The sequence below is a fragment of the Mytilus edulis genome, chromosome 7 (genome assembly GCF_963676685.1).
Source record: "Mytilus edulis chromosome 7, xbMytEdul2.2, whole genome shotgun sequence".
Taxonomy (NCBI): Eukaryota; Metazoa; Mollusca; class Bivalvia; order Mytilida; family Mytilidae; genus Mytilus; species Mytilus edulis.
The window spans coordinates 71270471-71295074 of NC_092350.1; the positions used below are offsets into that span (position 1 = coordinate 71270471).

General features: G+C 31.0%; 1 protein-coding gene across 1 annotated transcript in view; it reads left to right on the forward strand.

The window, feature by feature from the left end:
• Positions 1 to 22923, forward strand: part of LOC139482110 (E3 ubiquitin-protein ligase TRIM71-like) — an 88687-nt gene extending 65764 nt beyond the window's left edge. Inside the window, exon 4 of the transcript XR_011654773.1 lies at positions 22575 to 22923. The gene's annotated coding sequence lies outside the window, so the exon portion shown is untranslated. The remainder of the gene's footprint in view (positions 1 to 22574) is intronic.
• The last annotated feature ends 1681 nt before the right edge of the window (positions 22924 to 24604 follow it).

Sequence of the window (24604 nt, forward strand, 5' to 3'; positions counted from 1 at the left end):
AGTTTGACAAATCAATACCAATAGATCATTCAGAAAAGATGCCAAAGTAAAAATTCTAAATTTGCTGAAATGCACCTCTTAGGGGCCTAAAACTTGACCAATTCTAATAAAACTTAGCATGATTCAAGCTTAGTATATTATAAAACAGGTTACAAAGTTTCAAAGCCATATGATACCAAATAAAAAAAATGTGGCATTTTTTATATCTGAATTTTGGGTGCTGAATTGTGGCGTTGAATTAGAACAATTAAAACTATCAAATTTCAGCTTCTAAAAACCAAAAGATACCAAAACTAACACTTTTTAATGTCTCTATGTATTAGTTAACATCTATTTAAAGCAACAGAAAGCATATTTCATGTATCAGACTTATGCAAAATGGCCAGAAGTTAATTTTATATGAGCCTGTGCCAAAAAATAGAGGTTTTCAATTAGGGTGAGGCCTTATATCAAATGTAATATTTTTCACTTACCACAATTTTCTGAAGTTGTTAAGTTATCAAACAAACTTTAACAGGTTATAAATGTACTTTTGATGGAAATATAAGTTTCAAATAGCATAACGCATGTGGATAAAATGGTCTTTAGCAATGTTATGCTTAAAAAAACAGATTGCCAGTTTAGGCCGTTCCCCACATTTGCATATTTAAATGCATATAAATGATATGGGAGATGGAGATATACTTCTTTTTGCTAAAATCTGTGCTCAGATATGATAAAACATGGAGCCTGGATGTAACAAGACTGTCACTTTCAACTATATATGCAGACAGTATGGTCTGATGCAAAGTTTATTAACTTTACTGTTTAAAAACTGAATGAAATGTCAGCCTCAAAAGGCCAATATTTAAACCACTAGCTATCCAACAGAAGAAAGTAAAGGTAGTCTGTGAAACAGAAATGGTTAAGCAACCAGTAATAAGTGTTTTTGATGTAGGTTCAGTGCAATCTGTTTTGGAATACAACTTTTAAGTGCATAGAACTTCACATTTCACCTGCTGCGTATACTGACCGTTAGACTTAGACTATTAAAACAGCACATTTTGCACTCTTTTTATGTTTTTATCTACTTTTTTTTGTGTTCAGAGTTCACAAATAAGTTAAACAACTGAAATAAATACCACAAACACAAATAGATATCAGAAAAAAACTGTCAAAGAGAAATTAAGCATGCTGTTTTTGAAAAAATAGTCAAAAAAGTGAAAAAGCTACATTTTAGGCATTTAACCTGAAAAGTGACTTTTTCACAAAATTTCTATCAAATGAAAGTGAAAATCATTTCTTCTCATATAGTTTGACAAATCAATACCAATAGATCATTCAGAAAAGATGCCAAAGTAAAAATTCTAAATTTGCTGAAATGCACCTCTTAGGGGCCTAAAACTTGACCAATTCTAATAAAACTTAGCATGATTCAAGCTTAGTATATTATAAAACAGGTTACAAAGTTTCAAAGCCATATGATACCAAATAAAAAAAATGTGGCATTTTTTATATCTGAATTTTGGGTGCTGAATTGTGGCGTTGAATTAGAACAATTAAAACTATCAAATTTCAGCTTCTAAAAACCAAAAGATACCAAAACTAACACTTTTTAATGTCTCTATGTATTAGTTAACATCTATTTAAAGCAACAGAAAGCATATTTCATGTATCAGACTTATGCAAAATGGCCAGAAGTTAATTTTATATGAGCCTGTGCCAAAAAATAGAGGTTTTCAATTAGGGTGAGGCCTTATATCAAATGTAATATTTTTCACTTACCACAATTTTCTGAAGTTGTTAAGTTATCAAACAAACTTTAACAGGTTATAAATGTACTTTTGATGGAAATATAAGTTTCAAATAGCATAACGCATGTGGATAAAATGGTCTTTAGCAATGTTATGCTTAAAAAAACAGATTGCCAGTTTAGGCCGTTCCCCACATTTGCATATTTAAATGCATATAAATGATATGGGAGATGGAGATATACTTCTTTTTGCTAAAATCTGTGCTCAGATATGATAAAACATGGAGCCTGGATGTAACAAGACTGTCACTTTCAACTATATATGCAGACAGTATGGTCTGATGCAAAGTTTATTAACTTTACTGTTTAAAAACTGAATGAAATGTCAGCCTCAAAAGGCCAATATTTAAACCACTAGCTATCCAACAGAAGAAAGTAAAGGTAGTCTGTGAAACAGAAATGGTTAAGCAACCAGTAATAAGTGTTTTTGATGTAGGTTCAGTGCAATCTGTTTTGGAATACAACTTTTAAGTGCATAGAACTTCACATTTCACCTGCTGTGTATACTGACCGTTAGACTTAGACTATTAAAACAGCACATTTTGCACTCTTTTTATGTTTTTATCTACTTTTTTTTGTGTTCAGAGTTCACAAATAAGTTAAACAACTGAAATAAATACCACAAACACAAATAGATATCAGAAAAAAACTGTCAAAGAGAAATTAAGCATGCTGTTTTTGAAAAAATAGTCAAAAAAGTGAAAAAGCTACATTTTAGGCATTTAACCTGAAAAGTGACTTTTTCACAAAATTTCTATCAAATGAAAGTGAAAATCATTTCTTCTCATATAGTTTGACAAATCAATACCAATAGATCATTCAGAAAAGATGCCAAAGTAAAAATTCTAAATTTGCTGAAATGCACCTCTTAGGGGCCTAAAACTTGACCAATTCTAATAAAACTTAGCATGATTCAAGCTTAGTATATTATAAAACAGGTTACAAAGTTTCAAAGCCATATGATACCAAATAAAAAAAATGTGGCATTTTTTATATCTGAATTTTGGGTGCTGAATTGTGGCGTTGAATTAGAACAATTAAAACTATCAAATTTGAGCTTCTAAAAACCAAAAGATACCAAAACTAATACTTTTTAATGTCTCTATGTATTAGTTAACATCTATTTAAAGCAACAGAAAGCATATTTCATGTATCAGACTTATGCAAAATGACCAGAAGTTAATTTTATATGAGCCTGTGCCAAAAAATAGAGGTTTTCAATTAGGGTGAGGCCTTATATCAAATGTAATATTTTTCACTTACCACAATTTTCTGAAGTTGTTAAGTTATCAAACAAACTTTAACAGGTTATAAATGTACTTTTGATGGAAATATAAGTTTCAAATAGCATAACGCATGTGGATAAAATGGTCTTTAGCAATGTTATGCTTAAAAAAACAGATTGCCAGTTTAGGCCGTTCCCCACATTTGCATATTTAAATGCATATAAATGATATGGGAGATGGAGATATACTTCTTTTTGCTAAAATCTGTGCTCAGATATGATAAAACATGGAGCCTGGATGTAACAAGACTGTCACTTTCAACTATATATGCAGACAGTATGGTCTGATGCAAAGTTTATTAACTTTACTGTTTAAAAACTGAATGAAATGTCAGCCTCAAAAGGCCAATATTTAAACCACTAGCTATCCAACAGAAGAAAGTAAAGGTAGTCTGTGAAACAGAAATGGTTAAGCAACCAGTAATAAGTGTTTTTGATGTAGGTTCAGTGCAATCTGTTTTGGAATACAACTTTTAAGTGCATAGAACTTCACATTTCACCTGCTGCGTATACTGACCGTTAGACTTAGACTATTAAAACAGCACATTTTGCACTCTTTTTATGTTTTTATCTACTTTTTTTTGTGTTCAGAGTTCACAAATAAGTTAAACAACTGAAATAAATACCACAAACACAAATAGATATCAGAAAAAAACTGTCAAAGAGAAATTAAGCATGCTGTTTTTGAAAAAATAGTCAAAAAAGTGAAAAAGCTACATTTTAGGCATTTAACCTGAAAAGTGACTTTTTCACAAAATTTCTATCAAATGAAAGTGAAAATCATTTCTTCTCATATAGTTTGACAAATCAATACCAATAGATCATTCAGAAAAGATGCCAAAGTAAAAATTCTAAATTTGCTGAAATGCACCTATTAGGGGCCTAAAACTTGACCAATTCTAATAAAACTTAGCATGATTCAAGCTTAGTATATTATAAAACAGGTTACAAAGTTTCAAAGCCATATGATACCAAATAAAAAAAATGTGGCATTTTTTATATCTGAATTTTGGGTGCTGAATTGTGGCGTTGAATTAGAACAATTAAAACTATCAAATTTGAGCTTCTAAAAACCAAAAGATACCAAAACTAACACTTTTTAATGTCTCTATGTATTAGTTAACATCTATTTAAAGCAACAGAAAGCATATTTCATGTATCAGACTTATGCAAAATGGCCAGAAGTTAATTTTATATGAGCCTGTGCCAAAAAATAGAGGTTTTCAATTAGGGTGAGGCCTTATATCAAATGTAATATTTTTCACTTACCACAATTTTCTGAAGTTGTTAAGTTATCAAACAAACTTTAACAGGTTATAAATGTACTTTTGATGGAAATATAAGTTTCAAATAGCATAACGCATGTGGATAAAATGGTCTTTAGCAATGTTATGCTTAAAAAAACAGATTGCCAGTTTAGGCCGTTCCCCACATTTGCATATTTAAATGCATATAAATGATATGGGAGATGGAGATATACTTCTTTTTGCTAAAATCTGTGCTCAGATATGATAAAACATGGAGCCTGGATGTAACAAGACTGTCACTTTCAACTATATATGCAGACAGTATGGTCTGATGCAAAGTTTATTAACTTTACTGTTTAAAAACTGAATGAAATGTCAGCCTCAAAAGGCCAATATTTAAACCACTAGCTATCCAACAGAAGAAAGTAAAGGTAGTCTGTGAAACAGAAATGGTTAAGCAACCAGTAATGAGTGTTTTTGATGTAGGTTCAGTGCAATCTGTTTTGGAATACAACTTTTAAGTGCATAGAACTTCACATTTCACCTGCTGCGTATACTGACCGTTAGACTTAGACTATTAAAACAGCACATTTTGCACTCTTTTTATGTTTTTATCTACTTTTTTTTGTGTTCAGAGTTCACAAATAAGTTAAACAACTGAAATAAATACCACAAACACAAATAGATATCAGAAAAAAACTGTCAAAGAGAAATTAAGCATGCTGTTTTTGAAAAAATAGTCAAAAAAGTGAAAAAGCTACATTTTAGGCATTTAACCTGAAAAGTGACTTTTTCACAAAATTTCTATCAAATGAAAGTGAAAATCATTTCTTCTCATATAGTTTGACAAATCAATACCAATAGATCATTCAGAAAAGATGCCAAAGTAAAAATTCTAAATTTGCTGAAATGCACCTATTAGGGGCCTAAAACTTGACCAATTCTAATAAAACTTAGCATGATTCAAGCTTAGTATATTATAAAACAGGTTACAAAGTTTCAAAGCCATATGATACCAAATAAAAAAAATGTGGCATTTTTTATATCTGAATTTTGGGTGCTGAATTGTGGCGTTGAATTAGAACAATTAAAACTATCAAATTTGAGCTTCTAAAAACCAAAAGATACCAAAACTAACACTTTTTAATGTCTCTATGTATTAGTTAACATCTATTTAAAGCAACAGAAAGCATATTTCATGTATCAGACTTATGCAAAATGGCCAGAAATTAATTTTATATGAGCCTGTGCCAAAAAATAGAGGTTTTCAATTAGGGTGAGGCCTTATATCAAATGTAATATTTTTCACTTACCACAATTTTCTGAAGTTGTTAAGTTATCAAACAAACTTTAACAGGTTATAAATGTACTTTTGATGGAAATATAAGTTTCAAATAGCATAACGCATGTGGATAAAATGGTCTTTAGCAATGTTATGCTTAAAAAAACAGATTGCCAGTTTAGGCCGTTCCCCACATTTGCATATTTAAATGCATATAAATGATATGGGAGATGGAGATATACTTCTTTTTGCTAAAATCTGTGCTCAGATATGATAAAACATGGAGCCTGGATGTAACAAGACTGTCACTTTCAACTATATATGCAGACAGTATGGTCTGATGCAAAGTTTATTAACTTTACTGTTTAAAAACTGAATGAAATGTCAGCCTCAAAAGGCCAATATTTAAACCACTAGCTATCCAACAGAAGAAAGTAAAGGTAGTCTGTGAAACAGAAATGGTTAAGCAACCAGTAATGAGTGTTTTTGATGTAGGTTCAGTGCAATCTGTTTTGGAATACAACTTTTAAGTGCATAGAACTTCACATTTCACCTGCTGCGTATACTGACCGTTAGACTTAGACTATTAAAACAGCACATTTTGCACTCTTTTTATGTTTTTATCTACTTTTTTTTGTGTTCAGAGTTCACAAATAAGTTAAACAACTGAAATAAATACCACAAACACAAATAGATATCAGAAAAAAACTGTCAAAGAGAAATTAAGCATGCTGTTTTTGAAAAAATAGTCAAAAAAGTGAAAAAGCTACATTTTAGGCATTTAACCTGAAAAGTGACTTTTTCACAAAATTTCTATCAAATGAAAGTGAAAATCATTTCTTCTCATATAGTTTGACAAATCAATACCAATAGATCATTCAGAAAAGATGCCAAAGTAAAAATTCTAAATTTGCTGAAATGCACCTCTTAGGCCACAGACCACAATTAATTCCTCTATCAGTTCTTTATAACCTTTTGCATCATTAAAAAAATTGCACCATGCACTTTTGTCCAATTTTTTGTGTGTGTAATGTATTGTCCTAGTCCAAATATATATCCAAAATTCAGAAAGATTGAAGCAATCACTTTTACAAATTTAGCCAATACACATCCATACCCCTATTGACAAGTCAAGAGATGTTCCGAAAACTGTAAATATCACCTTTTTGCACTTGACCTAATCACTCATTCCATATCAAAATCAGTTAAAATACAACCTCCAAAAATTTATTTGACCTCTCTTCTTTCATTTCCACCCAAAAAGATTTAAGGAATGAGTGAGGAAAGGAAAGAAAAAAAATTAAGGAAAAATACACTCTAATTAAAAGGAACTATATTCGTGGACAACGAAAAGCGGGGTCATTAATTGTGGTCTTGGGCCTATTAGGGGCCTAAAACTTGACCAATTCTAATAAAACTTAGCATGATTCAAGCTTAGTATATTATAAAACAGGTTACAAAGTTTCAAAGCCATATGATACCAAATAAAAAAAATGTGGCATTTTTTATATCTGAATTTTGGGTGCTGAATTGTGGCGTTGAATTAGAACAATTAAAACTATCAAATTTGAGCTTCTAAAAACCAAAAGATACCAAAACTAACACTTTTTAATGTCTCTATGTATTAGTTAACATCTATTTAAAGCAACAGAAAGCATATTTCATGTATCAGACTTATGCAAAATGGCCAGAAGTTAATTTTATATGAGCCTGTGCCAAAAAATAGAGGTTTTCAATTAGGGTGAGGCCTTATATCAAATGTAATATTTTTCACTTACCACAATTTTCTGAAGTTGTTAAGTTATCAAACAAACTTTAACAGGTTATAAATGTACTTTTGATGGAAATATAAGTTTCAAATAGCATAACGCATGTGGATAAAATGGTCTTTAGCAATGTTATGCTTAAAAAAACAGATTGCCAGTTTAGGCCGTTCCCCACATTTGCATATTTAAATGCATATAAATGATATGGGAGATGGAGATATACTTCTTTTTGCTAAAATCTGTGCTCAGATATGATAAAACATGGAGCCTGGATGTAACAAGACTGTCACTTTCAACTATATATGCAGACAGTATGGTCTGATGCAAAGTTTATTAACTTTACTGTTTAAAAACTGAATGAAATGTCAGCCTCAAAAGGCCAATATTTAAACCACTAGCTATCCAACAGAAGAAAGTAAAGGTAGTCTGTGAAACAGAAATGGTTAAGCAACCAGTAATGAGTGTTTTTGATGTAGGTTCAGTGCAATCTGTTTTGGAATACAACTTTTAAGTGCATAGAACTTCACATTTCACCTGCTGCGTATACTGACCGTTAGACTTAGACTATTAAAACAGCACATTTTGCACTCTTTTTATGTTTTTATCTACTTTTTTTTTGTGTTCAGAGTTCACAAATAAGTTAAACAACTGAAATAAATACCACAAACACAAATAGATATCAGAAAAAAACTGTCAAAGAGAAATTAAGCATGCTGTTTTTGAAAAAATAGTCAAAAAAGTGAAAAAGCTACATTTTAGGCATTTAACCTGAAAAGTGACTTTTTCACAAAATTTCTATCAAATGAAAGTGAAAATCATTTCTTCTCATATAGTTTGACAAATCAATACCAATAGATCATTCAGAAAAGATGCCAAAGTAAAAATTCTAAATTTGCTGAAATGCACCTATTAGGGGCCTAAAACTTGACCAATTCTAATAAAACTTAGCATGATTCAAGCTTAGTATATTATAAAACAGGTTACAAAGTTTCAAAGCCATATGATACCAAATAAAAAAAATGTGGCATTTTTTATATCTGAATTTTGGGTGCTGAATTGTGGCGTTGAATTAGAACAATTAAAACTATCAAATTTGAGCTTCTAAAAACCAAAAGATACCAAAACTAACACTTTTTAATGTCTCTATGTATTAGTTAACATCTATTTAAAGCAACAGAAAGCATATTTCATGTATCAGACTTATGCAAAATGGCCAGAAGTTAATTTTATATGAGCCTGTGCCAAAAAATAGAGGTTTTCAATTAGGGTGAGGCCTTATATCAAATGTAATATTTTTCACTTACCACAATTTTCTGAAGTTGTTAAGTTATCAAACAAACTTTAACAGGTTATAAATGTACTTTTGATGGAAATATAAGTTTCAAATAGCATAACGCATGTGGATAAAATGGTCTTTAGCAATGTTATGCTTAAAAAAACAGATTGCCAGTATAGGCCGTTCCCCACATTTGCATATTTAAATGCATATAAATGATATGGGAGATGGAGATATACTTCTTTTTGCTAAAATCTGTGCTCAGATATGATAAAACATGGAGCCTGGATGTAACAAGACTGTCACTTTCAACTATATATGCAGACAGTATGGTCTGATGCAAAGTTTATTAACTTTACTGTTTAAAAACTGAATGAAATGTCAGCCTCAAAAGGCCAATATTTAAACCACTAGCTATCCAACAGAAGAAAGTAAAGGTAGTCTGTGAAACAGAAATGGTTAAGCAACCAGTAATGAGTGTTTTTGATGTAGGTTCAGTGCAATCTGTTTTGGAATACAACTTTTAAGTGCATAGAACTTCACATTTCACCTGCTGCGTATACTGACCGTTAGACTTAGACTATTAAAACAGCACATTTTGCACTCTTTTTATGTTTTTATCTACTTTTTTTTGTGTTCAGAGTTCACAAATAAGTTAAACAACTGAAATAAATACCACAAACACAAATAGATATCAGAAAAAAACTGTCAAAGAGAAATTAAGCATGCTGTTTTTGAAAAAATAGTCAAAAAAGTGAAAAAGCTACATTTTAGGCATTTAACCTGAAAAGTGACTTTTTCACAAAATTTCTATCAAATGAAAGTGAAAATCATTTCTTCTCATATAGTTTGACAAATCAATACCAATAGATCATTCAGAAAAGATGCCAAAGTAAAAATTCTAAATTTGCTGAAATGCACCTATTAGGGGCCTAAAACTTGACCAATTCTAATAAAACTTAGCATGATTCAAGCTTAGTATATTATAAAACAGGTTACAAAGTTTCAAAGCCATATGATACCAAATAAAAAAAATGTGGCATTTTTTATATCTGAATTTTGGGTGCTGAATTGTGGCGTTGAATTAGAACAATTAAAACTATCAAATTTGAGCTTCTAAAAACCAAAAGATACCAAAACTAACACTTTTTAATGTCTCTATGTATTAGTTAACATCTATTTAAAGCAACAGAAAGCATATTTCATGTATCAGACTTATGCAAAATGGCCAGAAGTTAATTTTATATGAGCCTGTGCCAAAAAATAGAGGTTTTCAATTAGGGTGAGGCCTTATATCAAATGTAATATTTTTCACTTACCACAATTTTCTGAAGTTGTTAAGTTATCAAACAAACTTTAACAGGTTATAAATGTACTTTTGATGGAAATATAAGTTTCAAATAGCATAACGCATGTGGATAAAATGGTCTTTAGCAATGTTATGCTTAAAAAAACAGATTGCCAGTTTAGGCCGTTCCCCACATTTGCATATTTAAATGCATATAAATGATATGGGAGATGGAGATATACTTCTTTTTGCTAAAATCTGTGCTCAGATATGATAAAACATGGAGCCTGGATGTAACAAGACTGTCACTTTCAACTATATATGCAGACAGTATGGTCTGATGCAAAGTTTATTAACTTTACTGTTTAAAAACTGAATGAAATGTCAGCCTCAAAAGGCCAATATTTAAACCACTAGCTATCCAACAGAAGAAAGTAAAGGTAGTCTGTGAAACAGAAATGGTTAAGCAACCAGTAATGAGTGTTTTTGATGTAGGTTCAGTGCAATCTGTTTTGGAATACAACTTTTAAGTGCATAGAACTTCACATTTCACCTGCTGCGTATACTGACCGTTAGACTTAGACTATTAAAACAGCACATTTTGCACTCTTTTTATGTTTTTATCTACTTTTTTTTGTGTTCAGAGTTCACAAATAAGTTAAACAACTGAAATAAATACCACAAACACAAATAGATATCAGAAAAAAACTGTCAAAGAGAAATTAAGCATGCTGTTTTTGAAAAAATAGTCAAAAAAGTGAAAAAGCTACATTTTAGGCATTTAACCTGAAAAGTGACTTTTTCACAAAATTTCTATCAAATGAAAGTGAAAATCATTTCTTCTCATATAGTTTGACAAATCAATACCAATAGATCATTCAGAAAAGATGCCAAAGTAAAAATTCTAAATTTGCTGAAATGCACCTCTTAGGCCACAGACCACAATTAATTCCTCTATCAGTTCTTTATAACCTTTTGCATCATTAAAAAAATTGCACCATGCACTTTTGTCCAATTTTTTGTGTGTGTAATGTATTGTCCTAGTCCAAATATATATCCAAAATTCAGAAAGATTGAAGCAATCACTTTTACAAATTTAGCCAATACACATCCATACCCCTATTGACAAGTCAAGAGATGTTCCGAAAACTGTAAATATCACCTTTTTGCACTTGACCTAATCACTCATTCCATATCAAAATCAGTTAAAATACAACCTCCAAAAATTTATTTGACCTCTCTTCTTTCATTTCCACCCAAAAAGATTTAAGGAATGAGTGAGGAAAGGAAAGAAAAAAAATTAAGGAAAAATACACTCTAATTAAAAGGAACTATATTCGTGGACAACGAAAAGCGGGGTCATTAATTGTGGTCTTGGGCCTATTAGGGGCCTAAAACTTGACCAATTCTAATAAAACTTAGCATGATTCAAGCTTAGTATATTATAAAACAGGTTACAAAGTTTCAAAGCCATATGATACCAAATAAAAAAAATGTGGCATTTTTTATATCTGAATTTTGGGTGCTGAATTGTGGCGTTGAATTAGAACAATTAAAACTATCAAATTTGAGCTTCTAAAAACCAAAAGATACCAAAACTAACACTTTTTAATGTCTCTATGTATTAGTTAACATCTATTTAAAGCAACAGAAAGCATATTTCATGTATCAGACTTATGCAAAATGGCCAGAAGTTAATTTTATATGAGCCTGTGCCAAAAAATAGAGGTTTTCAATTAGGGTGAGGCCTTATATCAAATGTAATATTTTTCACTTACCACAATTTTCTGAAGTTGTTAAGTTATCAAACAAACTTTAACAGGTTATAAATGTACTTTTGATGGAAATATAAGTTTCAAATAGCATAACGCATGTGGATAAAATGGTCTTTAGCAATGTTATGCTTAAAAAAACAGATTGCCAGTTTAGGCCGTTCCCCACATTTGCATATTTAAATGCATATAAATGATATGGGAGATGGAGATATACTTCTTTTTGCTAAAATCTGTGCTCAGATATGATAAAACATGGAGCCTGGATGTAACAAGACTGTCACTTTCAACTATATATGCAGACAGTATGGTCTGATGCAAAGTTTATTAACTTTACTGTTTAAAAACTGAATGAAATGTCAGCCTCAAAAGGCCAATATTTAAACCACTAGCTATCCAACAGAAGAAAGTAAAGGTAGTCTGTGAAACAGAAATGGTTAAGCAACCAGTAATGAGTGTTTTTGATGTAGGTTCAGTGCAATCTGTTTTGGAATACAACTTTTAAGTGCATAGAACTTCACATTTCACCTGCTGCGTATACTGACCGTTAGACTTAGACTATTAAAACAGCACATTTTGCACTCTTTTTATGTTTTTATCTACTTTTTTTTGTGTTCAGAGTTCACAAATAAGTTAAACAACTGAAATAAATACCACAAACACAAATAGATATCAGAAAAAAACTGTCAAAGAGAAATTAAGCATGCTGTTTTTGAAAAAATAGTCAAAAAAGTGAAAAAGCTACATTTTAGGCATTTAACCTGAAAAGTGACTTTTTCACAAAATTTCTATCAAATGAAAGTGAAAATCATTTCTTCTCATATAGTTTGACAAATCAATACCAATAGATCATTCAGAAAAGATGCCAAAGTAAAAATTCTAAATTTGCTGAAATGCACCTCTTAGGCCACAGACCACAATTAATTCCTCTATCAGTTCTTTATAACCTTTTGCATCATTAAAAAAATTGCACCATGCACTTTTGTCCAATTTTTTGTGTGTGTAATGTATTGTCCTAGTCCAAATATATATCCAAAATTCAGAAAGATTGAAGCAATCACTTTTACAAATTTAGCCAATACACATCCATACCCCTATTGACAAGTCAAGAGATGTTCCGAAAACTGTAAATATCACCTTTTTGCACTTGACCTAATCACTCATTCCATATCAAAATCAGTTAAAATACAACCTCCAAAAATTTATTTGACCTCTCTTCTTTCATTTCCACCCAAAAAGATTTAAGGAATGAGTGAGGAAAGGAAAGAAAAAAAATTAAGGAAAAATACACTCTAATTAAAAGGAACTATATTCGTGGACAACGAAAAGCGGGGTCATTAATTGTGGTCTTGGGCCTATTAGGGGCCTAAAACTTGACCAATTCTAATAAAACTTAGCATGATTCAAGCTTAGTATATTATAAAACAGGTTACAAAGTTTCAAAGCCATATGATACCAAATAAAAAAAATGTGGCATTTTTTATATCTGAATTTTGGGTGCTGAATTGTGGCGTTGAATTAGAACAATTAAAACTATCAAATTTGAGCTTCTAAAAACCAAAAGATACCAAAACTAACACTTTTTAATGTCTCTATGTATTAGTTAACATCTATTTAAAGCAACAGAAAGCATATTTCATGTATCAGACTTATGCAAAATGGCCAGAAGTTAATTTTATATGAGCCTGTGCCAAAAAATAGAGGTTTTCAATTAGGGTGAGGCCTTATATCAAATGTAATATTTTTCACTTACCACAATTTTCTGAAGTTGTTAAGTTATCAAACAAACTTTAACAGGTTATAAATGTACTTTTGATGGAAATATAAGTTTCAAATAGCATAACGCATGTGGATAAAATGGTCTTTAGCAATGTTATGCTTAAAAAAACAGATTGCCAGTTTAGGCCGTTCCCCACATTTGCATATTTAAATGCATATAAATGATATGGGAGATGGAGATATACTTCTTTTTGCTAAAATCTGTGCTCAGATATGATAAAACATGGAGCCTGGATGTAACAAGACTGTCACTTTCAACTATATATGCAGACAGTATGGTCTGATGCAAAGTTTATTAACTTTACTGTTTAAAAACTGAATGAAATGTCAGCCTCAAAAGGCCAATATTTAAACCACTAGCTATCCAACAGAAGAAAGTAAAGGTAGTCTGTGAAACAGAAATGGTTAAGCAACCAGTAATGAGTGTTTTTGATGTAGGTTCAGTGCAATCTGTTTTGGAATACAACTTTTAAGTGCATAGAACTTCACATTTCACCTGCTGCGTATACTGACCGTTAGACTTAGACTATTAAAACAGCACATTTTGCACTCTTTTTATGTTTTTATCTACTTTTTTTTGTGTTCAGAGTTCACAAATAAGTTAAACAACTGAAATAAATACCACAAACACAAATAGATATCAGAAAAAAACTGTCAAAGAGAAATTAAGCATGCTGTTTTTGAAAAAATAGTCAAAAAAGTGAAAAAGCTACATTTTAGGCATTTAACCTGAAAAGTGACTTTTTCACAAAATTTCTATCAAATGAAAGTGAAAATCATTTCTTCTCATATAGTTTGACAAATCAATACCAATAGATCATTCAGAAAAGATGCCAAAGTAAAAATTCTAAATTTGCTGAAATGCACCTCTTAGGCCACAGACCACAATTAATTCCTCTATCAGTTCTTTATAACCTTTTGCATCATTAAAAAAATTGCACCATGCACTTTTGTCCAATTTTTTGTGTGTGTAATGTATTGTCCTAGTCCAAATATATATCCAAAATTCAGAAAGATTGAAGCAATCACTTTTACAAATTTAGCCAATACACATCCATACCCCTATTGACAAGTCAAGAGATGTTCCGAAAACTGTAAATATCACCTTTTTGCACTTGACCTAATCACTCATTCCATATCAAAATCAGTTAAAATACAACCTCCAAAAATTTATTTGACCTCTCTTCTTTCATTTCCACCCAAAAAGATTTAAGGAATGAGTGAGGAAAGGAAAGAAAAAAAATTAAGGAAAAATACACTCTAATTAAAAGGAACTATATTCGTGGACAACGAAAAGCGGGGTCATTAATTGTGGTCTTGGGCCAGTTTTAGTTTGTTACATTGCAGATAATGATTTTAAGACAGAGGTTGTTTGGATATGAAATATATACATTATATGTGGAGTCTATTTGGTTTTTGTTTTTTGTTTTTATGATAATAAAGGAGTCCAGGGGTTCCAGCAGTTTTCTGCCCTACTGAGTAATTTATTTTTATAGAATATATTTTTTTCTATTAATAAGTTTTCCTTTAAATAATTTTTAAGTGCTATTATATTGGTTTGTTCCATAGCTAATTTGCTTCTATAAATGTAGAATTTTGTTAACAGAAGTATTATGTTTCTTATATCATTTTTATCGGTTTTTGTTAAAATACCAAATAAAACCAAATCAATATTTAAAGTTAGTTCTATTTCTGTCTTCTCAAATATCCAGGAGTCAAGGTCTTCCCATAATTTTGATATATATGGACAAGTCCAGAATATATGTTCTATTGTTTCGACCCCTCCGCACCCAAAACTACAAATATTTGTATCTTTAATTTTTATTTTAAGGAGAAGTTCATTGGTGCCTAAAATTCGATGTATTATTCTGTATTGAAACCACTGCAATTTTGAATTTTTTGTAATATAAAAGGGTAATACATGGATATTTTTCCAATTGAAGTTCGCATTGAGAATTAATGACCATTTTTGTTCACATTTTTGTTTAGGATTTGACTTTTTACCATTCAAAATATTATACATATCTTTTGAACCTTTCTGGGATTTAAAAAAAACCTTTAATACTGAGGGCAAAACTGGACCGTTTTCTCTCTTTAAGTCATTTGGACATATTTGATATTCTTTTAAATACTTTTTTATTGACAAAATTAGGCCTTGATATGTGAGAAAATTAGTTTTAATATTGTATACATTATTAAAGTGATCAAAAGTCATAAAGTTTCCATCTTCCTGTAACAAGTCATTGATCAGCCAAACCCCTTTTTTTGTCCAATCTTTATATAATACTGAATGGTTACCAATCTTTATTCCATCATTCTTCCATAAAGGGCATGTTTTAATTTGAGAGTTATTTTGTACATTTTGAAGATCTTGCCAAGCATCAAATACTTCTTTCCAAAATGGATTATTCAACTTTTTATAAGGACCAAGAAATTGCATTTCCAAAAAATTCAGATTTTCTGAAAAGAGGAATAGTTTTACTAGTTTTGAATTATTTCTATTTATTCTTCTTATCCAGGTTAGTTTAAGACCTTTTATGTAGTTTTCAATATTAATCATTTTAGTCCTCCTAAACAGTGCGGTTTGGATAAGGTGTCTCTATTGACTTTATCTGGTTTATTATCCCAAATAAAGGAAAATATTTTTTCAGTAAAATGTTTAAGCTTTGTGCTATTTGGACTAGGTATGGACAGGAATAGATGGTTTAATTTTGATATTATAAGTGTTTTTATCACTGTTATTTTTCCAATTGGTGGGAGTATTTGATTAGGCAGCAACCATTTGATTTTCTGGGGGGGGGGGGCTATGGTTTTTTTTTTCTGTACAAACTTTTTTTTTCGCCTACGGCGAAAAACAATCTATTTTTTTTTCTTTTAATTTTAGCATTACATATAGTGGCAGCTGAGGGTGAAACAAACAATTTTTTTTTCTCAGAATCAAAAACAAATTATTTTTTTCTCCAAAAACTGGAAACAAACTTTTTTTTCCAAAAAAAAACCATAGCCCCCCCCCCCCCCCCCCCCAGAAAATCAAATGGTTGCTGCCTTAGTCCAAGTTTTTATAATGTTTTCAATTTCTTTCAACCTGGGGTTATAGTTTAAATTTTCAATTTCACTAATATCCACTGAGAAATTTATCCCAAGAAGTGTAAATCTGCTGGAACCCCATTCCAATCCCCACTTAACACACATAGTTTCTTGGCTAAACTTTTTCTTCCCAATCCAAACAACCTTGGTCTTGTCTAAGTTTATATTAAGACCTGATAATTCTGCATATTTATCTAGAGTACGGAGAGATGCATCCAAAGATTCAGGTGATCCATCAAGTATAAGAGAGGTATCATCTGCATATTGTGAGATGAGATACTCTGAGTCATCTATAGTGATTCCTTTAACTTTGTCATTATTTCGTATAAGTATACCAAGTATTTCTGCGCATAGTAAAAATATATAAGGTGATAGGGGATCCCCTTGTCGGCAGCCCCTCTGAATCTCAAAAAAATCTGAGAGATGGCAATTTTGAGTTACTGCAGATTGAGTTTTGGTATAAAAAGTAGTGATCCAATGTTTAATAGAAGGTCCAAAATTAAAAAAGTCTAAAACACTTTCAATAAAACTCCAAGAAATTGAATCAAATGCCTTTTCAAAATCAATAAGGAGGAGAATACCAGGTATATCATGTTCTTCTGTATACAATAAAATATCATAAATTAGTCTAGTATTTCACCAATGTATCTTCCAGGAATGAACCCTGTTTGATCATTATTTATTAGAAGTGATAAAATAGACTTCAAACGCTCTGCTATACAGCTAGACCCGAGTTTATATATTGTGTTTAAAAGACTTATTGGTCGCCAGTTTTTCATATATTGTCTTGGTTTATCTCCCTTTGGTATACAAGTAATTATCCCTCTTTTTTGGGATACTGACATTTCACCCATATTATACCCATAGTTGATTGATCTAAGAACAAATTTACCTAAATCTATCCAAAAGAATTTAAAAAACTCACTGGTGTATCCATCAGATCCTGGGCTTTTGTTACTTTTCATTCTTTTAATAGCAGCTGTTAATTCTGAATAGGAGATTTTTCCCTCAAGGGTATCCCTTATTTCATTTGTTAACTTGGGAACGTCTAAAAATGGAATTTCCTTATTGAGATCAACACTATTTATTGTATCTTTCTTTGAATATAAATTTTTATAAAAGTTTTTAGCTTCCAATAAAAAATATGTTCTTGTTTGTTTATTAAACAGCCTTCATTATTGACTAGTCTTGGAATTGTTTTATTAACAAAGTTCTTAGTTTCTAAGTTGAGAAAATATTTTGAGGATCTTTCTCCTTCTTCTATCCATTGCATTTTTGAGCGAACATAATGACCACGCATTTTTTCTTGTCTTAAAATTTGTAATTTAGATTTCTTTTGGTTGAGATCTTCAAGAGCTTCTGTTGTTTGTATATTTTCTTCTAATTTTTGAATTTCATTTACTAAAGCATTTTCCAATTTATTTTTTTCTTTCTTTTTATATGATGCAAAGGAAATTGTTTTACCCCTAATTTCTGTCATTAATGTTTCTAAGAACAGCTGATCATTTATTGTAAATTGAATATCTAAGCAATCAATCTGGTCTAGTGAGTCTCTATTGTATACTAAAGTTGCATATTGATCTTTTACTTGTTTTATTTTTTCTTTAACAGATTTAACATATTCTATATCATATAATAAACTATTATTAAATTTCCACAAACCCTTCCCAATATTGAAATCACTTATTTTAAAATGTAGAACTATTGGTGAATGGTCAGATCTATAGCTGTTTTGAATTTCTACTTCTTTTACATTTTGATAGAAACTCCGAGATATAAGAAAAAAATCAAGCCTAGCTTGCTTCAGAGGATTAACTTTTCTCCATGTAAATCGTTTCTTGTCTGGGTAGTATTCTCGAAAGGGATCAATTAGATCATAAGTTTCAATAAGTTCAAAGATTTTTTCTCTTGCTCTTGGATTATTTATATTTAGATAGTTATATGTATCTAATGCCTGATTTTGAACTAAGTTAAAATCTCCTGTCAGAATAACTTGTTGGTAATTAAAGTTTTCTATTATTTCATTAACTTTATTATAAAAAGATGGTGAGTCATTATTTGGTCCATATAAATTAACAAGTGTTATATTTTTACCTTCAATTGTAATATCTACACCAAGAAAATTTCCATTATCATCTTTCTTTATCTTATTTATTTTATATTCAAGATTATTTGCAAATAAAATGGCAACTCCTCTTTGATTTGAAGCAAAAGAATTAAAAATGCATTCTCCTCCCCATTGGTTTCTAATAAATGATTCATCTTTTTCAGTAAAGTGTGTGTCTTGCAGACAGTAAATATGACAGAGCTTTGATTTCAAGTATTCGAACACATCTCTCCGTTTCTCTCTAGAATTTAAACCTTGACAGTTGTATGAGAAAATTTTTAATGAATCCTTAGTCATTTAAATAGCTTAGATAAAGCATAAACATTCCATTTATGATTTTCATTCCTTTAATTACACCTTGACTCATACAACTGTCAATGAAAACACAAAGCTGTAATATTATATATGAATAAACAAGTTGGTATATAAATCTACTTTCATGCAAAAAATAAATCTTTATAAAACATTGTGCAAACATCATAAGAATTGAAATAAATAAAAAAAGCAAGAGTAACAACAATCATGATTGTCATATTATGATATGTTTTCTGATTTTTGTTTATAAATAAAAACAAATGTGGGATTACCTGTTTCCAAAAAAAGGGGTTAATGGAGAAAAAAACTAACAAATGTATACCCACTCAAACTAAATTTCAACAATCAAAGAGAGATAATCCAAAATATTATCTCCCCTTAATTGTAAGATTGCAAACATGTATGTTTCAGTCAAGGTTTTAGTCAGTATAGTAATTCTATGGCTATTATCAAAGTCTTATTTTGAATGTTATATAAATATTTCTAGGGTATTATTTTTTTTCTCAATTTTTCACTATTGTCCAAAGAAAGACATTTGTCTCATAACCATACAATGGACACATATTTTGACACTTTAAAATGTTTTCCTTTTATATGTCATGTATGTTGGTCATTTATATAGAGGATGCAAATTTCTTGTACAAAATGTACTACAATAACAAAATAAATAACCAACTAATTGAACAAAGCAGCACAAAAAAAGCCCAATTTAGCATAAAGTAGCATGCACTTTCATATAAATGAACACAAGCAATTGCAAACATGTTTAAACCGTTACAAAAGTAAGCATGTCAAGCCTAAAGCAAATAAAACAAAATGGCTGTAGTTGATAAGTACAACTTGGGTTCAACCCTAAACTATAACTATTCTCTCAGGATTAATTTATCAATTAAGACATTAAAAATTTCAGCCCGTGGTTAAATATCCACATGAAAAATAAATATATAAATGTATATTTAGAAAGTTGTCTGAAAAAGAGAACTGATTCCCTTTTCATTTTTTTTTCTTCAAATTTTTGTTTTTGTTTCATTGATTCATGAATATTTAAATATTATTTAAAAGTAATTTGAGCGAGATATTCTATATTTTAGATTATTTAAATGAGAGATACATGTAGGTTTAAAGTTTTAGGATTGAATCCATTGCTCATTTGCATGATTTTTAACAAATGCCAGCTCATAAACTAAAAGCACATAGAAGCACATGTAAGAACAATTCAACACACATATACTTACACTCATTGTAGTATTCTAAAATGTATAAAAGAAATAATAAATACATCAGAAATGGTAGATATATGTACAAATATGCAAGCATAGTATATGTATTTTACTGGAGACAAAAAAAAATAAACATCTGAAGCAAAGTCAATTAACTTATCAATAGTGATAACAGTATGTGACGGAGTATATAAAAGTTCTATGCAAGTTAGCAACAACGGAATTGCTTGCGAATATGCCACTGGTCTCTTGAGCTAGTGCGTGTTTCAAGGATCACAGTGACTCCTAAGTGACGAATGCGTGTTTTTAGTTTTTCATCTGACCTAATCTTGTATGCAATTTTTGCAAGTTCATTTCTGGCTTCCTTCATGCATGGAGGCAGATCGTCTACAATACGGATATTCTTTCCGGCTAAATGTGACCCATGAGATAAGAATAGCTCTTTATCGGCATAATGTATAAATCTAATTATTATGGGATTTGGTCGTTTTTTCTCTCCTGAATTCTGCCTAGCTGGTATTCTATGAGCGTTTGCAAATGGGAAACTTTCTGCTTTAGGTTTTTCCATTTTCAAATAATTAATCATTAGGTCATCAATAACTTTCCAGATGTTTTCATCACTCTTTTCAGGCATGCCATACACTAAAGCGTTATATTTGCGGTCATGTTTTTCAAGTAGTAACTGCTTCTCTTTTAAATTTTACATTAAAAATTAATCCAAACTTGGCCACAATCATCTTTGGGGTATCTAGTTTAAAAATGTGTGGCGTGACCTGGTCAACCAACCAAGATGGCCGCCACGGCTAAAAATAGAACAAAGGGGTAAAATGCAGTTTTTGGCTTATAACTCAAAAACCAAAGCATTTTGAGGAAATCTGACGTGGGATAAAAATGTTTATCAGGTCAAGATCTATCTGCCCTGAAATTTTCAGATGAATCGGTCAATCGGTTGTTGGGTTGCTGCCCCTGAATTGGTAATTTTGAGGAAATTTTGCTGTTTTTGGTTATTATCTTGAATATTATTATAGATAGAGATAAACTGTAAACAGCAATAATGTTCAGCAAAGTAAGATCTACAAATAAGTCAACATGACCAAAATGGTCAGTTGACCCGTTTAGGAGTTATTGCCCTTTATAGTCAATTTTTAACCATTTTTCGTAAATTAAAGTAATCTTTTACAAAAATCTTCTCCTCTGAAACTACTGGGCCAAATTAATCCAAACTTGGCCACAATCATCTTTGGGGTATCTAGTTTAAAAAATGTGTGGCGTGACCTGGTCAACCAACCAAGATGGCCGCCACCGCTAAAAATAGAACATAGGGGTAAAATGCAGTTTTTGGCTTATAACTCAAAAACCAAAGCATTTTGAGGAAATCTGACATGGGATAAAAATGTTTATCAGGTCAAGATCTATCTGCCCTGAAATTTTCAGATGAATCGGTCAATCGGTTGGGTTGCTGCCCCTGAATTGGTAATTTTGAGGAAATTTTGCTGTTTTTGGTTATTATCTTGAATATTATTATAGATAGAGATGAATTGTAAACAGCAATAATGTTCAGCAAAGGAAGATCTACAAATAAGTCAACATGACCAAAATGGTCAGTTGACCCCTTTAGGAGTTATTGCCCTTTATAGTCAATCTTTAACCATTTTTCATAAATCTAAGTAATCTTTTACAAAATCTCCACTGAAACTACTAGGCCACAATCATCTTTGGGGTATCTAGTTTGAAAAATGTGTCCGATGACCTGGCCATTCAACCAAGATGGCCGCCACGGCTAAAAATAGAACATAGGGGTAAAATGCAGTTCTTGGCTTATAACTATGAAACCAAAGCATCTAGAGCAAATCTGACAAGAAGTTTAATTGTTAATCAAGTCAATATCTATCTGCCCTGAATTTTTCTGATGAATTGGACAACTGGTTGTTGGGTTGCTGCCCTCCAATTGGTAATTTTTAAAGAAATTTTGCCGTTTTTGGTTATCTTGAATACTATTATAGATAGCGATAAACTGTAAACAGCAATAATGTTCAGCAAAGTAAGATCTACAAATAAGTCAACATGACCTAAATGGTCAATTGACCCCTTAAGGAGTTATTGCCCTTTATAGTCAAGTTTTAACAATTTTCATTAATTTGGTAAATTTATGTAAATTTTTACCAAATATAGTTCTCTGTTACTAATGGGCAAAGTTCATTATAGATATAATTGTAAGAAGCAAAATTGTTCAGTAAAGTAAGAACTTCAAACACATCACCATCACCAAAATACAATTTTGTCATGAATCCATTTCTGTCCTTTGTTTAATATGCACATAGACCAAGGTGAGCGACACAGGCTCTTTAGAGCCTCTAGTTATGTATATGGCTCTGATCTGGTTGTAGATTAACATCTAAGAAATAGTTAAATTCATGTTTATGATTTGTGTTATTATTGTAACAATTATAAAAATCATTGTAATAAATTGCATTTACTTTCCATTTGCCTTTTGGTATTTTCACTTAGTCGTTTAAATCACTCGAAACTAGGTGAGACATGCACAGAAGTGATAGATATGCATTATAAATATAGAAAATTGAATATTTTAATCAACAAAAAAAAAAAAAAAAAAAAAAAATTGTATCATATACCCAAGCGCCTGTGATAAATTGCTTTGCTCTTCATGGGCCCTTTAATTGGAATAAAAATATCTTATCATAACTATTATTGGAGTAACAGATTTATTTGAAAATTTTCTGTTTTCTAATTTTATGATGACTAAAACATTGTAAAAGACATTGTGTTATTGATAAATGACTTTTGGGATTTTTAACCGGATTTTTGTGACAAAAATGTTGGTTATTGATTTGGTGACATCCCATAATAGTCCGACAACCATTAGTCCTACAACCATTAGCAGATTAGTCCGACAGCCCATTATTCCGCAGCCCATTACTCCGACAGCCCATTATTCCGACAATGCGTTTTTCTTATGTGTATGGGTATATTTTCGTTAAAAAGACCAACTCCGTTATCTATGATATGTGTGCTTGTACGTCTTGATTACAATTATTCTTTCCATACGGGATATTTGTATATTGGAGTTGATACACATGCTCAGTCCTTATCATCGTTCAACTTTCGATTTACGTGTCTAGGTACTTTATTTATCTTTGTATTTCGTTGTTTGTGTGTCCACTGTCAGTCTGTGCTGTTCTAGTTCGCTATTTTTTGCATATGTGTCTTGATGTTCCTTCTTTATATAAAGAAGATGTGGTATGATTGCCAATGAGACAACTATCCACAAGAGACCAACATAACACAGACATTAACAACTATAGGTCACCGTACGACCTTCAACAATGAGCAAAGCCCATACCGCATAGTCAGGTATAAAAGATCCCGATAAGACAATGTAAAAAAAAAATCAAACCAGAAAACTAACGGCCTTATTTGTATAAATAAATGAACGAAAAACAAATATGTAACACATAAACAAACGACAACTACTGAATTACAGGCTCCTGACTTGGGACAAGCACATACATAAAAAATGTGGCGGGGTGAAACATGTAAGCGGGATCCCATCCCTCCCTCTAACCTGGGACAGTGGTATAACAGTCCAACATAAGAACGAATTATAAAAATCAGTTGAAAAAGGCTTACATTTGCATTCAGGTCTCGCAGATCAAATTTATTTCGTAGTGTGTTAATTTACGTTTTTTGATTGAGCTAAGCCTTCCAATTTATATTTTATGGCATGGTTTTCTATGTTGTGATGTTATGCTATTGTTTCAGAAAAAGGGTTGGTTCCATTAAAACGTTTAATCCCGCTGCAAATGTTTGCACCTGTCGTAAGTCACAGGTATTTGGGGCATGGACCCCCCTTTTTTTGGACCTCACTAAAAAAAAATGTTTAGTGTTTTTTTATTTATTTACAATTTTCTACAATGTATAAACATATATCAAGTCTCAACAATCCATTGCTAGTCGATTACAATAATTTTTTTACTATCCATACGAGCTCCAAGTGAAAAAAGAAGTCCTACATGTAAGTCAGGAATCTGATGTACAGTAGTTTTCGTTTGTTTATGTTATTTATACGTGTTTCTCGTTTTTTATATAAATTGGACCGTCGGTTTTCCCGTTTGAATGGTTTTACACTAGTAATTTTGGGGCCCTTTATAGCTTTTTCTTCGGTGTGAGCCAAGGCTCCGTGTTGAAGGCCGTACATTGACCTATGATTGTTTACTTTTATAAATTGTTGTTTGGATGGAGAGTTGTCTCATTGGCACTCACACCACATCTTACTATACCTATTAACCGTCATCAGATGGATAAAAATACAAGTGGATGTGGCCGGGTACTTGTACATTCCGACAACAAAAAGACACTAGGAACAGATC